Source organism: Centrocercus urophasianus, unplaced genomic scaffold (assembly GCF_019232065.1).
Source record: "Centrocercus urophasianus isolate 14NV4802_14NV808 unplaced genomic scaffold, USGS_Curo_1.0 seq_14, whole genome shotgun sequence".
In the NCBI taxonomy this organism is placed as follows: Eukaryota; Metazoa; Chordata; class Aves; order Galliformes; family Phasianidae; genus Centrocercus; species Centrocercus urophasianus.
This window is the reverse complement of record NW_024884586.1, coordinates 44,890,640-44,907,477: the sequence shown is the minus strand read 5'-3', so window position 1 is coordinate 44,907,477 and position 16,838 is coordinate 44,890,640. Positions and strand designations below refer to the sequence as shown.

General features: G+C 45.6%; 1 protein-coding gene across 2 annotated transcripts in view; it reads right to left on the bottom strand.

The window, feature by feature from the left end:
• Positions 1-11,296: 11,296 nt before the first annotated feature.
• The window catches only part of ZBTB42 (zinc finger and BTB domain containing 42), an 8,447-nt gene continuing 2,905 nt past the window's right edge, over positions 11,297-16,838 (bottom strand). For both annotated transcript variants that reach the window (XR_006168170.1, XR_006168169.1), the window contains exon 2: positions 11,297-13,605. The gene's annotated coding sequence lies outside the window, so the exon portion shown is untranslated. The remainder of the gene's footprint in view (positions 13,606-16,838) is intronic.

The following is a 16,838-nucleotide window of genomic DNA, read 5'->3' as shown; positions in this document are numbered from 1 at the left end:
CTTTATTTTGCCTGAGTAGCTGCTAACATCACAAACAGCTTTTCTGAAGAAAACGCCAAATCTATCCTGTTTTACTTTAGAATGAAGCAACAGTTACTCAGAATTCCCCCAGCATCAACTTTAGGCTGTATTTGCAACAAGAAGAGATTTCTTTCCTTCCCCCTCCCTAACTTGTCTTTTTCTTCCCAAGAGCCTGCAGCCTGCTGGCTCTGAAGGCACCTTGAAAAAACGCAGACTAGCAACACCAAGCATCCTACCATATCAGACCTCCATTTGCTTCCATTCCTGCAATAAGGCAACTTAAAAAAAGCCAAACTCACAGACAGGCCATTAAGTCACATCAGTGTGCTTTCTTCTGCTCATTTCCACATGTGGCACCTGGCAATGAACCCATCTTTTCCAGTTCCACCTCCCTTCTATGACAGTCTGGGACTGTGTGTGCCAGGCAGAAAGGCCAGCATTGCATGGTAGGATGCATGCATGCAGCCCACACTGGGCAAGCAGTCAGGGCAGAGGATGTCTCTGTATGCAAATCTCTGCTCACCTTCCTCCCCACACAGGGATGCGACGACTGGCTGGCAAGCATAATAAAAACATAAGGAAAAATTAGGCATTACCACCCAAATCTTTTGCTATGTCAATGCACAAGGTAATCCTAGGGCAGATTAGTCAGCAGCTTCCCGCTATCCTATAATCTCATGCATAAACTCCACTATTCTAACATTGCTGTTCCTATAGCCCATATCCTCAGATAACCCACTGCTGCTGTGTGCCTTTCTCTGGGAAGATGTGGCATGAGGGGGAAAAATGCTCTGGGTTGAGACAACTCCCCATTTATTGTCTGTAGATGTAAACAGGAGGGCTGAAAAGTCAGTACAGATGATATGTGGCTGCCACACAAGAAAATGCTTGCTTTCATTTAAGTCAACAACCTCAGCTAAAATGCTTAGCAGAAATTTCTTCATGGCTCCCTTATTCAAAATCCTTTGGTAAGAGAAAAGCATAGTGGTAATTTTTGCAAGTTTATGGCCAAGAAAACATAACCAGGTTACTACAATGTGTCACCTACATCACCGTGGGGACACTGTTGAAGTTGTGTTTGGCATGGAAATATCACTATGGATTTTGGGGCAAAGTAAAAGAAATATGTATGCTTTTAGCTATGTAGTATCACCATACATGGAATTGAGCACATTGAAAAAGTCAGTCTTCAGAGACTTTTTGCTGTTTCCGACAGGTTCTTTTGCTACTGAGGTTTGAAAATATTCTTTTTTATTAGTGAGAGACGGATTGGCTGAATTCTAGATCTGAATATGATCTCCTTGTCCAACTGCTTTATTTTCCTCAAATAAAATTATTCAGGGTTAAAAACAAAAACCTACTCCATCCATCTCTGCAGTTGTCTTTGCTTTAAAAAAGCTCCTACTTCGAGTTCAACATGAACTTCTTTGTACACGTCCCACACACATTCAGATGGGCAGTTATGCGTGTTCATAACCTCAGCAGTTAAAATTTTGTTTAAATATACCCTTGTTCAAGGAGTTTCAGAGCAAGCCAAGTGTGTTGCCTGCTGTACATAGCCTTAAAAGCGAGGTCTGTTTGCATTTGTGTGTCATTAAAGACAATATTGATGAGCTAGTGAAAGGTAGAAATGGAGCAAGGCATCAGACACTTGAAAATAATCCAGGGACAATTTTATATTGAGAAAAAAGCTGCTCTACTCTAAAGAAGCAGAAAAAGAAGTTGAAAACAGCAGCACAAGTTTGAGCAGATGCTAGGGCAAAAGCAGGGGGTGAGATACGGGAAGAAAGTGAACTTCAGGTTCTGCTTGCTGTCAGCTCACGCCAGCTGAAGGCACACAGATAATTTTCCCATCCCAGTTTATTTCCCTTTCTTTATGTTTATGTTGCAAGCACATATTGACTTGATTTTAAATAAAACCTGAACTGCATAAATTGAAGTTCCTCAAATTGTCCTGAGAAAAGAGGGATGAGGATATGAAAACCACATATTTATACAAGTGTTTTCTTTGGGAGCGTAGAATTGATTTTACTACTTTTCTCTGAATGAGAGCTCTGTGGGTTAAACTTTGACCAGACGCAGCCTGAGAAAGAGAGAAGAACCTACGTTCAGTTAACACTCATTTCAAAGATATCTTCCCATTAACTTTCATTCTGCTTTTTCTGTTTCCTTCCCAGTGCTTTTTCCCAAATCCCTTCTACAAAGAAGCCTGCACTCTGACACTCAGATACAAAGGTAAGGAGCTCCCCTTGCCACACTAACAGCAAGTAGGAGCACAGAGTCAGGCTTGTCTCACTTCAGCTGGTTGTACACACACAAGGTCTGAAGCATTGCGCAAGGAATCTGGTGCGATTTTTCAAGGACTAAGAGACAATGCAGAAAACAGCACATCAAGATCCTGCCATGACCCAGGCTTCCCTCTCCCACATCCCACGCAACAAATGCTCCAGTGCCCTCAATTCGGTGTCTGGGTCACCAGAGTGCTCCCATCCTGGTAGCAAGGTGGGTCTGTGTGATTGGTGAGACCTTGATCCACCAATCCACCCCACACAGAGACCAGTCCAACACAAACACAGCTCTCTATAGAAGCACATAGCGTTACATAAGCAACTTTAGCATTATTAGCCTTATCACTGTCAAGAGACAAATTCTTTCTGCTATTTACCCCTCAAACTTTGGTCAATATTTACAGTGTTGTCCTCGATGCATTAGCAAAGACACTCTCTCACATTTGCTGCCTGCCAAAAAAGCGAGTTAATTTAGATCAGTGTTACAATCCAAAGCAGTTTGAGTCATCTACATCACCGGCTATTGGTGTCCAAACAGACACCACATCCATCCACGCACACATTAATAAAGGTGTAAAAATATACCCTCAGTTCCTCTAGACCTGAAATAACACATCTGAACCCAGGAAAGCAAAAGAACTGAGAGGAATGACCTTGACTGAGGAGCTACAATGCAGGTTTTCTTAATGCATCCTCAAGTGGTGCTGGCAAGTCTTCCCGCTGTCCTGGAGCTCGCCACTGGGGAGGAGACAACAGTGATGCTCCAGCAGGGCCAGCACTGCCTCCTCACCCAGACCTAGGTACCAAGGAGCGATGGATCAATTATTCATCAGCTAAAAGGCACACTTCTATTACAGCAGATGTTTCTCCGAATGTTTGACACTGCCCATTAACTCACCCTTTAATTTTAATTGCTTAACTAATGGCTATAGTCAAGGTTAAATGAGTTTAAATCTTCCTTCTTTTCTTATGCTGCTTAATAAAAAGATACCATCTGACCTAATGAGGAAGAAGGAGGAAGAAGGAGCTGAAGCAATTGTAATCTTTGACAGGATACAAACAAATAGCCACAGCAATAGTGAATGCCCCATGAACACAGCACTCAGATCTGGTTCTCACTACAGCAGAGGAGTGATGCAAAGCTCCCTGTGGCTAAAGGTGGCCATCAGGTTGCAAATTGGGGCAGGACCCTGGCTGCGTGAGGGCAGGACACGTCACCTTCCACCTTCCTGAAGCCAATAGGGAGAGGAAGCTCCTGCTCAGCAAGGTAAGAAGCATTTGTTTCAAACCAGCTGATTAGGTGGCCTCCAAGCTGAGACCTCAAGTTATTTGAGTAATTCAAGTCTATAGGTCACATTGATGTTTTCCCCATGCTTCCTCCTGCACGTATCTACAGCCCATCTGAAGAGCAGAGCTAGTGGGACAAACAGGGAAGGAGCTGTTGCGTAAGAAGTGCTGGGCTGCACGACAGGGACCGTCTGTCCCAGCCTTGCTGCTGCGATCGCATCCTTCCAGCTGGTTGCTGCGCTAGCTCTGTACCAGGTGAGAGCATGCAGCTGGTGCTCAATGTCCTAGAGAGAGGGTAAGCACACCAATTTCTGCAGCATGCATAGCTGAGCTCTTGCTATCTTCCAAGACAACAAATACCAACTCTGCAAGTCGGTACCCCCAGGAATAAGTAATGTAGGTGCTGTGAGTGCCGTAAGAGGAGTGCACCTTTCCCATCACAGCCCCCCAGTACAGACAGCAGCTGTGGCAATCCCACCCCTCAAATCACACAGGAAGAAAACATAAGGATGCATCCTGCAGGGGCTACATCACCAAGCAGGAGTCTTTCTCTCAGCAAATGTGAGCACAAAGCTACCTTCAGCATCAAACTCTTTGACGTAACTCAAGGATTCGCTCACGGTGTTTCTAGCAGGGTCTGTCTGAAAGGATCTCATTTGACCAGTTCAGGTCTGCCCAGAGAAAAATCTCACAGAGCAGATAGCAGAAGTAAGCTGCAGACCAAACTGCTCCCAAGCCCAGGAACACATGGTCAAGGAAAACATTTTTTCTCTCAGCATCCTAACAGAATGACATGAGGGGAGGAAAGAGGAAGCAGGAAGAAGAATAAGCTATTTTTTTCAACACAGAAGAGAAAAGGAAACATATATCTTTCCTTTCTGTCTTTCTTTCCTTCCTTTTATAGAATTATAGAACCATTAAGGTTGAAAAAGACCACTAAGATCATCTAGTTCAACCATCACCACCATGCTCACTAACCATGCCCCTTTTCAAAAGGTGAGGGATCATAGATTGATGCACACCATACTCCAGGTTGTTCCTACCATTTGGTCTAGATACTTGTTGTCTGTTTTTTGTGAAGAATTTGGGGACTGCCATGTGAATGGGCTCCACACGAGGACTAAATGAGGCAAGAGCCCGATCTCAGCTTGGCTGGTGCAGCTCAAGCTCAGTTCAGACATTACACCCAACCCAGGCTCCAGCACCATGTTCCCACTTCGGCTCACCATAGAATCATTAAAGGTGGAAAGACCACTAAGATCATCTAGTCCAACCATCAAACCACACAGCCTCTCATTCGGGCTCCACAAATCCAGTCCCCACTTTGACCAAACTCTTTACAACCAGCTACCTCACTGCAGTCATGCATTAGCTGCTGCTATGATCACAACTTGGAGTGGACGCAGGCCTCGATTTCTACATGGAAAAAGGGAAACCCATTAAGGAACATCAGCCTGTCCTCTATTGCCACATCAGTTACATCACAGCTGTTAGGATCGGGGCTGCCCTCAGTTAAGCATCCCTTTCATAGAATCACAGAATCACCAAAGTTGGAAAAGACCTCCAGGATCATCTAGTCCAACCATTTGCCCATCACCACTGTTTCCCACTAAACTATGCCCATCTCTCATCCCATGGGCAGTTTAGCAGAGGAGGACACTTCCTCCTTCCCCCTAAATCTGCTCCATCCCGAACTGTACCAAGGAGCTGAGAGCTGCTGACCTCCCAGCTCTGTGTGCAGCAGGCACTCCTCTCAGTCTCATCACCTCTTCCCAGCCAAGCAATCACAAAGTAGAACGAGGCTCTCTACTTTAGTTTCTAAACTGAAAAAAAAAAAAAAAAAAAAAAAAAAAAAAAAGAAGTTCTTAGGTTTTTGGTGCTTTTTGTCTTTTTCCATTTTTTTCCCTCCCCCAAGCAGGCTCACGAGGACATCCACTCATTTGCTTTTGGCTCCAGCTCAGCAGCGTTCAGTAGTGACAACCATCAATCCTGCCAGACAGCCGCCGGCACAGGCTGCTGGGAGTGGGCGATCTCCATTTTGCAGCTCCGCTGCAATGTGCGTGCGGCTCTGGGCGGGCTGGCGGGCAGCCAGGTGCTCGGCATCGCCCTCCCACCCGGAGAGGTGTCTCGACAGAGCGAGGTGCCAAGAGCGTGGTGCCAACCGTGCCCATCCTGCAAATAGAGGCGGCAGCATGGCGGGGCTGCTCATCCCATGCGTTTCGGTGTCACCAAGTTCGCCGGTGAGATTTTTCCACCCGCTAAGCGGTGCTGAGTTTAATTCTACGGATGGCTCAGTGCAGAAAAGGGAAAGGCTGCATGAAGCACTGCCTTCAGCTGGCAATTTCAAGGTCCAGCCGAGGGCGTGCTACCAGCTCGCCCGTACCCTTTGGTGAAGATCAGATTTCTGAGTGCAGAACGGAGGATTTCATTCTTTGTTCTTGAACTCGTTCTTTCCGTCGCAGGGTCCAGTGGAATGTAATCTCTCCAGATGCCAGCACCTCTTAGGAAATTGTAATATAGCAGCTATGCGCTCTAAGTGGCTTATTCATACACAAAGACTAGTAATATCCTTGGGGGAACGTTTAGAAATGGTGCGCAGTGATGCGATCCCGGCACAGGCAGGCTTTCCTTCAGCAGAGGCTCTGTCCCAAATCCACGCTTGTTTTCAAGAGAAGCAGCAGAGCTTGCATTTTGCATTTTCCTCTCAGTTTGTTTAAAGTGTTTTCTTGCTGTTTAAAGCAACCAGCGCTTCCTTCCTGGGAGGGAGGCAATGCTTTTAGGGTTACTGTAAATAATCAGAGCCAGTACAATTGGCTGAGTAAATTATCCTGTCTGCTGACACTAACAGACTCCATCGAGCTACTGGGAACTTCATCAGCTTTTTTCCCTCTTACTATTATTGTAACAAAACAAAGGTTTGCCGAGAGCTTTGCAGCAAACCAAGAGCAACACCTCATAGACAGCAGCCCCAAGGCTCAATTTGCAAAGACCTCGCGCATTGGCTCCAAATGAAGAGGTCCATCAAGGAGAGAACCAAGGGGCCCAAGGAGCCAACTGGCAAATGATGGCACAGCAAAGCCCAAAGGAAACTCCAGTGCCACCAATGCAACTGCCTGCAGCATGCATCGGGAGGCAGGTGCTGCTGCTGGATGTCGTCTTGTGGGGCTGGAGAGCCAGGGTGGCACTTTGCAACATAAGAAGCTAATGGAGCTGTAGGTGTCCCTGTTCATTGCAGGGGAGATGGACCCGGTGGCCTTTGAAGGTCCCTCCCAATTCAAGCAATTCTATGACTCTATGATTCGGGTCTAACAAAGAGGGGATGGAGAATAGCTGCGGTCCCCATGCCCATTATATCCTGGGGATGGCAAGCAAGAATATGAAAAGACCTGGAGAGAGGCATAGGTAGGTTTCTTACAGAAAGAAAAAAGAAAAAAAAAAAAAAAAGAAAAGAAAAGAAAAGAAAAGATGAGGTCTGCTTCTTACCCAGAAATTAGAAAAGGAACAAGTTGTAAAAAAGCTTTGGTTACTGTCTTTCCTGTTTGTACAAAGTAATCTGCCACTCACAAGGGGACAAGCGATGGGTCAGACAAGGGGAAGGATGACACAGAGGTGAAGGGGTGCAGCAGTCAGCCTTGCAGAAGGAGGAGGACTCACACTGGGTATATTCATGAGCTTGCTGCTCATCCTTCTCTAAAGAAGAACTTTATTAGCAGGCAACTCTGCTTGGCAGCTGGATTATGCTGAGGAAAGGGCAAGTTAACGGTGTTAACATTACCCTTGGATGGAAGCAGCGTAAATACAAAATATTTGTTTCTCTGCTACTGTGCAACATCTGTTCTCAATAACTCAGTCATTTTCATCTCTCCCTCCCTCAGGGTTTCAAAGTACACAAGGAAGTGGGAGCGACTTACAGGTAGCCCGCTGTGCCTGCCTGAAAGTTGTGCAACATACAGAGAAAGGCTTTGCAGAACTGGAGTTTGCCCCAGCAGCACTTACCAGGGCAGAGCTTTGTAGGATACTGGCAGTAAAACAGGCGCCTTGTAAAGACATATATCTTCAGCAGATTGGTACATTCACATGTGAAAAATCTTGGGGGATGGCAACCTTAAAGACTTTCATCTAAAAGGCTAAAAATAAAAAATTTAAAAAAAAAAAAAGAAGAAAAAAAGACTTGTAAACCTCTCCACAAATTAGACAGCTTTGGCTGCAGTTCTGAAAGCCAGCAACGCAGTAAGAATACTTGTTCATCTATTTTTCTCCTTTAGCACAATGCAGTTGTAAAAGCAGAGGGAGCTTGTGCCAGGTCACGATGTGGAAGATGGCTCTCCAAGGGGAACTCCCAGCACTAACATTTGAGAAACAAGGCTTTTGGATATGTCAACTTGAGGCCAGAATTAAGAGATCCAGATATCATGGCTGTGCATGAGATCATCCTGGGGGATGAATTCAGGTTTTGTAGTTACATTCTTGATACCCTCCTGCATTCCCCTGTGCTCCATCAACTACACAGAGCCACACTACTCACCCTGAAGACCAAATGAACAAACAAAAAAACACACACAAGAAGGCACATTTAGAAGAACAATTTTCCGAGATAAATTTCCTAGGTTTCCTTATTCTGAAGGCAGCTGACATTTTTGGGGGGTTTGAAATAAATGAAACAAAGAGCCACAAGTTTTTATTTGAAGGTGAGCAGTAAGGCATTGCAGAAACTTGCCAGCATGCAATTGGAGGCACAGCAAAACACCTCAAGGAAGCTGCTGCACTCACACTGCACTTCAGAGCGGCGTTCATAGGTTCTGGCACCTTTTGATGTTTGCAAATACTGCAGAACAAAGTGCTGTCTGATCTCATAAATTCTAGTTTTACAGGAGCGCTTAAAAAAAATCGAGTCCCCCCTCCCCCAAAAAATGACAGGTGACTTTTGTTGTTGAGAGTTTCAGGCTTTTCAGCTGCCCACAGGGGTGGTGGAGTCACCGTCCCTGGAAGTGTTCAAGGACCATGGAGATGTGGCACTGAGGGACGTGGTCAGAGAGCATGATGGGATGGGTTGGGGTTAGACTGGATGATCTTAGAGGTCTTTTCCAACCTTAATAATTCAGTTTTTATGATTAATTTTAGAGATAAAAATAAATCTGGATTCTGCTGATCGTGAGCAGCACTGCAGTACCTCTGCCCTGTTCATTGCTGTGGGGGTACTCCATCCCTACAAACACCTGAAGGGATAGGAAGCAGTGCTACTATTGACATTTTAGAGTAAGACCATGCCCAGAGGCTTGTACCTTGCTCCAAAAAAAAGCTGCCCTTTCTGCATTCAAGTCTGCAATCCCAGATTGCTGCCTTCCCAAAAGTATCCTGGCTCCCTGCAGGCTGTCTCTGGGCAATACAACCTGGGCTGGGATCCCAAATCCCAAAAGGCTGTGAAGGGACTGAAGCTCTACCACCTCACAACCTGCTTCGTGGCCAGAGCAAAATTCAACCCCCAGGTGACCTCGAGCTTGAGCAAACTCTCCACGCTCCCCCAAAGCCGTGGAACTGACAGTTTGTCTCCTAGGTGTAGGATAGGCACCAGGAAACAAAACACAACCCAGAGGGATCAGGGGGGAGCAGCGAACACTGCCCGGCCTTCCCCTTGGCTTGGAGACAGCTTTCAAAGACCAGAGCCCCACTGGCCCCTTCCCTTTCCTACACACATTGTCTCAATGGCCCATCTCTCACACCCTGGAGCCCCCATATCTTTACTGTCCACAAAATAAGGCATTTGGAGGCTTTAGAATAAGTTTGTCCTGGTGGATTTGTCCAAGACACTGCATCCGTGTTTGGTTTGTGAGTTTAGCAATCTCACCACATGAGCAGTTCAGCCTTCACACTGCCAGCAGAGCCTCTCAGATAAACAAAAACATAAGAGTATGAACTCTGCATTAGACATTGCGGGGAGAAACAAGCTCTCCAGGCTAAGGGAAAGGCAGACGCCGCTGCAGGTAGCACAAGAAGCTGAGCCAGCCTTGCACAGGAGTGGGAGGACAGAGCAGATGCCCAGAAAGAGCTCTTCCAGCCCTCTCCAAAAGACTTTGTGTGTGGAAAGCAGCAGTGCGAATAGCTTTGCTTACAAAACAGTTGAAGAAAAAAAAAGCTGTTTGCCATGTAAAAGGATCTGTGAAGAAATGATTAAAAAGAAATCAGCTTCTTCTGACAGCTGATTAGACGTCACAAGGGTTGAAGTCCTAGCCTTTATAGCTACTCCTGGTCTACCAAAAATAAGATTTCTTAACTAATTTATAAATAAATGGAGAGAAAAGTTTCTGCTCCTCCAAACGTCAGTGGCCTGCTGTAAAATAAAGATTCTTTCTGCTATGTGAAAAATGTAGATGCCCATTCCCCTTCCTTGCGTTTGTTGCCATAACCTATAGCACAGATGCAACGGGTTTTTGAACACAAGATCTATTATGTTTCCTGCCAGAGGCTCAAATCCATACAGGTGTTTTCAAAACACCTTGCCAGGCAGTTACCTTTTGTACTGACTCAGGATTTGCTGGCAGCTGCTGCCAGGCACTGGCTTAGGTCTCACCAATGGGCTGTCAGCAACAGGAAGTCAGCATCACTAATAACATTCATTTTGCTATCTGCACAATCAACCTCCCCTCACCCCAGAGCAAGAGTCAAGCAATTGTCCAGAACCCAGCCCAAGTAAATTCTGGATCTGTGCTGTCCAACAGCAAATTGGGATTATCCTTTCTCCCTGCTGCAAGCATGCTCTCACACAGAGTCCATACTCACATTTGTCATACTCTCCTGCTGCACTGGAGCTGCTTTATTGCCCCGGAAGGGAAACTTATGGCTTATTTCCTCTAACTCGTGCACCAAGCATTGTGATGCTCATGTTTCCAGCCTGAGCTCCCTCACTGCGACCTTGGGGAGGGATGACAGCCCTGTCTGGCTCCTACCTCGTACCAGCCAGGACACCCAGTGCCTGCCAAGCACCAGACAGACACCGCAGCAAATTGTGGCACAGCTTCTTCCTGAGCACAGCCTGAGCCAAAATGGCCATTTGATAATTAACCACTTGGCCTGAGCCAGGCAAGGCACAACTAGGGACATGGCATGCACTTAATGGGGTGGCTGCAACCTGCACACCATCCAGGGGGCATCTGGGATGAGGCCGGGGGCTGACCCCAGCCTCGCTTGCAGCCACAGCAGCAGATGTGCTGGGCTTCCCCACAGCCTCCCCCTTGCCTGGCAGATGCTGGCCTCACTGGGAAAGCACTAAATGGATTCTGCTGAATCACTGCAGCAGATGGTTCCTAACACCACCTGGATAGCTCAGGAAAGAAGGGAGAGATAAGGAAGGTTGGGGAACAGAGAGTACCTAGTATGTGGGCTGAGCCATCCCAGGGAGGAACATCCTGTGAGTAAAGGCATCATTTAAACTGCTGTTTCCCCCAAATTCCTGTGTTACCAAGTCTAATATCATCCCCTTCTTGGTGATGTTGTCCCAAAAGCACATTGCTCCAAACCCACTTGGGAAAAGCCTCTACCCCCAGGGCTTCTTGAGAGGGCTTGAGGAGATGGACTAGGAGCTCAGGAAGAGGGACTGGGGCCAGGGTTGCTAGCATTATACCATGGGGTTGAAGGGGACAGAGAACTGACCACCCACCAGGGAAGGCAGCACTGCTGTCTCAATGCACGTACAAGGCCCTGTATTCATCTGCAGTAATAGGTCTTTATTTTTAAAGTCAGGTTAGCAAGCACTTTTATTTTCTGCAACAGCTCCTTCTAAAAGGACACAGGAGGCAGCCGGGAGGCAGCTGTGTACAGAAGTATGCAGCTGTATGACAGAGCATAACAAACAGGAAACAGGTAACAATAACTGAACTGTTTGCTCTTTCTCCTCCTATTCAACAGTGCTAGTGATATTTTTTTATTTTTTAATTGGGATGAAAAGAACCAGTCAAGAAGACAGAGGTACAAGCTTGGAAAGTGCCCTACATTCTTTTTCAGCCATCGTCCTCACCTCAGTCACATGCATGGGCAACAGAGCAGCAGCCCTTGGATGCACTGTGGTGAAAGACACCTCTCTGTGCAAAGTTGCTCAATCCACAGCACTTCCAGTCCAGTCCTTCTCAATACCAAACAGCAAGTAATTTGAGACAAAATGTTCCCCAAGCAGGTCACTGTGTGCACAGTTCTTCCTTCTCCTCTCAGGGCAAGGCGTTTTCACACACCAACCACACCATACTCCATTTCACTCAAGCCCAGCTTTGTTCTACATAGGCTGTTTTTGCTGGGTCACACCTGCCATTGATTTCCTCAGATAACAGCTGCTGCTTCATGTTCTTCTGTGCACATACCTCAGCAAGAAGGCACAGAAAAATACCCAAAGGCAACTGAAGCTCAGACACAATGACAGCCACAGAAGCTGGACAGCAGAGGTGCCACCACCAAGCTGGGCAAGAGATCCTCTCTATGCTCCCCAACCCCAACTGTTTCTCATGGAGGCTTCCCTTATCACTGGCCTAGAGACACTGCAACTGTTATGCATACCCAAGGCCAAATCACCTCTGGAAGTCACTTGAAAACAGAAATTAAAGATGAAAACATCTCGTAAGACTCATCTCAACAAGAGCCAAGCTTTACAAGAGCAGTGGGAACCCTCTTTGCCAGCACCTTCCAGGACTGACCCTCGCAGCTGGGAGGACAGACATCCCTTCAGGTTGGGCAGTTGGAAAAATTTCTTCTCTGGAGTGGTGAGGCATTGGCACAGCTGCCCAGGGAGGTGATGGAGTGACCATTCCTGGAGGCATTAAGAACTATGGAGATGTGGCACTGAGGTACATGGTCAGCAGGCATGATGAGGATGGGTTGGATTTGGACTAGGTGATTTTAATGGTCTTTTTTAACCTTTATGATTCTATGCTATTACCCCTCACTCATAATTAAGTGCAGCAACACTCCCTGTGTACCTGCAAGTCAGGAACCTGCGCCCAGAAGCATGTGAAGGTTCCTTTGGTCCCTCCATGTGCACACAGCCCCTCCCGCATCAACTCAGCAGCTGGGTTTCTTCTTTCACATTCCGCAGATTTAATTATGTTATCAGAACAACAGTCATAAGGATCTCGAGTGCCAGAATTCACATTAGCAATTGATAACAACAGCAATAACAACAAAAAAAGGCACAGCATGCCCACACCAGCACAGACGTGGGCTGCTCCCCTCAGTCTATGTGCAGTTATTTATAGCTGCCCATCTCCCAGGAGGAGCTCTTCTTGCTTCTTCTCCCTCCCACCCCCAGACCCTCCCCTTTCCCCACCAAAGAAAGCTTGCTGCCTCCCTAGCGCAGCACCCAGATTTGAGCAGGGTGAGTTATACCTCCTTCCACTCATTTAAAGAGCGTGCCACAGACAAAGCAACTGCGGGGAGATCTTCCACCCTTCTCCCTCCCCAAAAGCAGAAATACAAACTTGAAAGTATTTCTAAGATTTTTGCCTCAGAACCAGATGTTGCAGGAATGACACACAGCCCAGTGCTCCCTATGGATGGCGATGGACATGCAGACTGCACCAAGCACAATTAAATGCAGGAAATATTCCTGTTTTGATAGCATTGCAGAGGAGCGACAACCTGACAGCAGGAGGGCAGACAGCTGTGCCTGCACACCAGAACCGCCTCTCATTTGCCCCTCCCTTAAGAAGCACCATCCCAAAGCAGCCCGATTCCAGCAGGGCCCTTTGCCTCACAAGAATTAAGCAATAAAAGACATAATACAGGTGCAAAACCATCCGTGGGCTCCTCTCCTCCCCGCAAGCAGCAGCTGGTGCGCGCAGCTCATGTCTTCCTCCTCCCAACCCCAGCTCCTGCTGAAGGCAAACAGCTGCAGGACAGCAGGAGCCGGGGCAGAGCTCAGCTCTTCCAAACCCACCGAGGTTTTGGTGCCTGCACAGCTCCCTCCATCCATGTGGGCTCGGGATCCAAACGTGCACAGCACCTTGCATATCTACAATTCCCACCGACCCTGAAAAAAAAGAAATAGTGGAGCATCAACTTTAGTAGGCAATATTGGTGGCAGGTGGACTAGATGACCTCAGAGGTCTTTTCCAACTTCAACAAACGCAATAAAAGCAGCAGCACCAGCTGTACGTCACAACAACCCCAACCACCCTCCCCTTCCGCTACAGGGGGAAGAGGAGGCTCAAGTTTACAACTCTAGCACATTTTATTTTGTGGAAGTTTGTAAAGACAACAATCCTAGTCACGATTGTCACATTGTACAGCACATACCAATACAGTTGCAAACAGAACTCCACGCAAAACTAAGCGCTAACAACAGCTGAAGTCACTCTCCCTGCGATTGTCAGACCTAAGCTAACAGCACAACGCTAACACTGAAGGAAAAATAGTTCACTATAAAACAGTGATAGAATGCTCTTATAAAATATACTCCATTCCAATAGCTTTTTCTACATACTGTATACTATAAAACTCTCCCACAAAAAAAAAATTAGTGTCTTTAAATATACATATTTAATCTGAACTGCACCAAAGATTAAAAACAATTAAAAATATCAATGATTTTTTTCGTGAGTTATTTTTTTTGTTTGATTTTACATCAACTTCACAGTATTTGTTTGCAGTAGAAGACAAATCCAGTGTTTAAAATGCAGCGCAGCACCGTCCCCTACTGAGACAGAGACTGCCCCACAGTGACAGAGTTCCTGCAAAGATGAGCCCAGTGTGCAATGGTTTGAGTACTTCTCTGTAGAGCCACGAACCCCTGGGAAGAGATGCTCAGAGCTACTGCAGCTCCAAGTTGGAGACACAGCGAGAGAGAGAGCGCCAAAAAAAAAGTCACCTTAGGAACAAAAATAAGTGCAAACATCTTTACTTTAGAAATTCAAGCTATGACGAGTGGAAACACAAATACCAGACTATGAGAACAACGTGTTTGTGATGGAGGAAAGAACAAGAAAAGTCTTTTTTGTGTTTTCCTTTTAAAAAAAAAAAAAAACAAAAAACCCAACAACTTTTGTCCTGTATTCACTGCAGTACAGAGTATGCTCACAGCATCAGTTTAATGAGTTATTCCTATACTAATGTCAAACACAAACTTGGTTCAACCTTTCCCTGCTCCATACACCAGGGATGTCTTATGGCACACCCTCTTTTATGCTCCTAGGAAAAATAACCAACAAAAAAACCAACAAACTGAAGACTGAAAGGCAAAAAGCGTAACAAGGATGCAAAATTAAGATCTCCAGCTCCAGTAATGCTGACTCTACATAACTCCTTACATGTTGTTCAACATGCAAAACCACCGTTATAAAATTTAAAGTGTAAAGTAACTAGTTTTGAAATAGATTAACAGTAACAACTCCACTTCAAAAAAAAAAAAAAAAGCTAATAAATACTATATCAAGTATCTTCAGGAGAAAAAAATAACTTAATTTTAGTAGAAAGAAAAAAAATAACTTAATTTTAGTAGATTTTGTTCAGTGCTATTTCCAATCACAGCAACAAAAGGAGAAATAGAACAGAAATTGATTAAGTAGAATAAGACCACAGTACCAAAGACACTTAAGATAATGAACTCTCCCACGACTTCCAAATGTAACAGGTTCAGCAAAAATATTTTACAGTTGAGAAATCAGACTGAAAACAAAACCCCAAACTATAAATAGAAGCAAAATTTCACATTACATGTACATTCATAGTTTAAGAGATGAATGGGAGGAGGCTGCCACAAGTATATCTCGATATTTTTTGTTTAAGAGGAAGTACTTAGCTATAAAAAATAAAAACCAAAATCCCATATTACTCATGTAGGTAGTGCTCAGGTTTTGGACCAGAGGGGGAAGGCTTTAGGCAATTCTTCTCTTTATAAGGTGAAATACAGTATTTAAAGCACAACTTTAAGAAGAAAAAGATAAAAAATTTAAAAAAAAAAAAAAGTCAGTGCTTCACGTTCATTTAAAAATAAAGTTATGTGCTTCACAGAACAGTTCCAGGAGCGTCAGGAAAACTGGTGAAGATCAGTAATGGAGAACAGCAGTCGGAAGCCTCTGATGTACCTCAGCCCCACACACACATACCTCAAATGGAGAGCTCAGTGGGGTGGGAATCATCTGACATAAAGGATGCTCTACCAGGCGAGGCTTTGAGTTGCGTTTGGAGTAAAGCTAGTTGTGGTTACAGGCAGCCTCCGCTTACAGGAATTTAAAATAATAAAAACCTAAATCTAAAACCTCCCCTGGAAAGGTGGTGAGTGGCTGGGTGGGATGGGGGGGCGGAAGAGCTGGGCTGTGCCTCCCTCCAGTGGTTTCCCTTCATTCGGCCCTCAGGGATTGCACAGACCCAGGCCCAGAAGGATCACCAACTTCATGAAAAATCAAAATAAATTAAATCCTGAGCTGCCAATCCAAGCAAGGCAGCAGGACACCTCTCAGAGCAGACAGCAGGGCATCTCCTGCCTTCTGGAGCAGCACCAGCCCAAAGCTGTTCCCACCACATCAGTCCGTGTGTGTCAACATGGGGATAAAAGCAGCTGGGAACAGCACGGATCCATGCCCATTGGGGCCACCAGGCAGCTCCGTAGGTGAGGAAGACAGGTAGGAGGGAAATAAGTCAGGCCTGAAGGCAAACCTTCACATTCAATAGCGGAGCTATTCCAAAATAATGAAGAGAATTTTAAAAAGTGAGCAGTACCAAAGATGTACCCAGGAATTCTCACCCTGCTCCCTCCCCCCTTTACTTTCTGGGCCAGTTAGAGTTTCCTCCAGCACCACAAGGCTGCTGCCAGCTACTCAAGAGAGAGCACTACAGAAAACTTCCTCTGCACTGAAATGTACTGAAAGCATAGCTCATCTCCCCCAACATCTCTGGGCAACACGCAGATGAATCAGGGAGCTTAACAGGATCCAAGCACTTCTCCAGAATTGATAATCAATCCTTCTTCCAACTTAAAATAAAACTTAATAAATAAATAGAACCTCCCCAACCACAGAGCGAGTACTTCCAGCACGAGAACAGGTGCTAAATCATTGCAGAATTAGTGAGATTGTTTCACATTAATAATGGAACATGGGAAGATCTGAGGGGCAGAGAGGCGAGAGGGGCAGGGCTGGGGAAACGGGGGGCGGAATTGCATTGAAAGGCCTCTGGAGTGTGTACCTCTGCATCTTTTAAAGATCAAATACCTGAAAAGTGAATATCACCAAAATAAAAAAGGGGGGGAAAAAAAAAAAAAAAAAA